Source organism: Penaeus monodon, chromosome 25, assembly GCF_015228065.2.
Source record: "Penaeus monodon isolate SGIC_2016 chromosome 25, NSTDA_Pmon_1, whole genome shotgun sequence".
Taxonomy (NCBI): Eukaryota; Metazoa; Arthropoda; class Malacostraca; order Decapoda; family Penaeidae; genus Penaeus; species Penaeus monodon.
The window spans coordinates 16,985,019-16,985,433 of record NC_051410.1 but is presented as its reverse complement, the minus strand read 5'-3'; the positions used below and the strand labels follow the sequence as shown (position 1 = coordinate 16,985,433).

Sequence of the window (415 nt, the reverse complement as noted above, 5' to 3'; positions counted from 1 at the left end):
AGCATTTTTACCCAGTAAATTTATAAAATATAAAAATATTATATAACTTTATTGAGACTTTGGAGTTTATTTTGATTTCACTAGTCTTAATATTTCTGTTTACTGTCTTACTTGCACACTTCTCATCATCCAATGTGCCACAGGCTGGCCACCCCTGCCATAATATGGGTGCCTCTCTATGGTGTCAAGACTCATTGCCTCCAATGATATGATGGTCACATCAACCAGAGCCAAGTGGTGAACCCATTGATGCTGGGTGGTGTCCTATCATGTCATGATGAAACTGTTGCTCACATAATTAGCCCAGGTCTCAATGCCAGGGATAAGGCCTCAGGAGCCTGGTCACAAGCTTGACAAGTGCAGAGCAGTGCATGCTTTGCCTAATTTTGTAAGTAATTGTACATATTTTTAACGG

The 415-nt window shown here is 40.2% G+C and overlaps 1 protein-coding gene across 1 annotated transcript in view; it reads right to left on the bottom strand.

Annotated features, from left to right (window-relative positions):
• LOC119589085 overlaps positions 1 to 415 on the bottom strand; it is a gene marked incomplete at its 3' end in the record, with an annotated part of 13,858 nt that overhangs the window by 10,690 nt on the left and 2,753 nt on the right.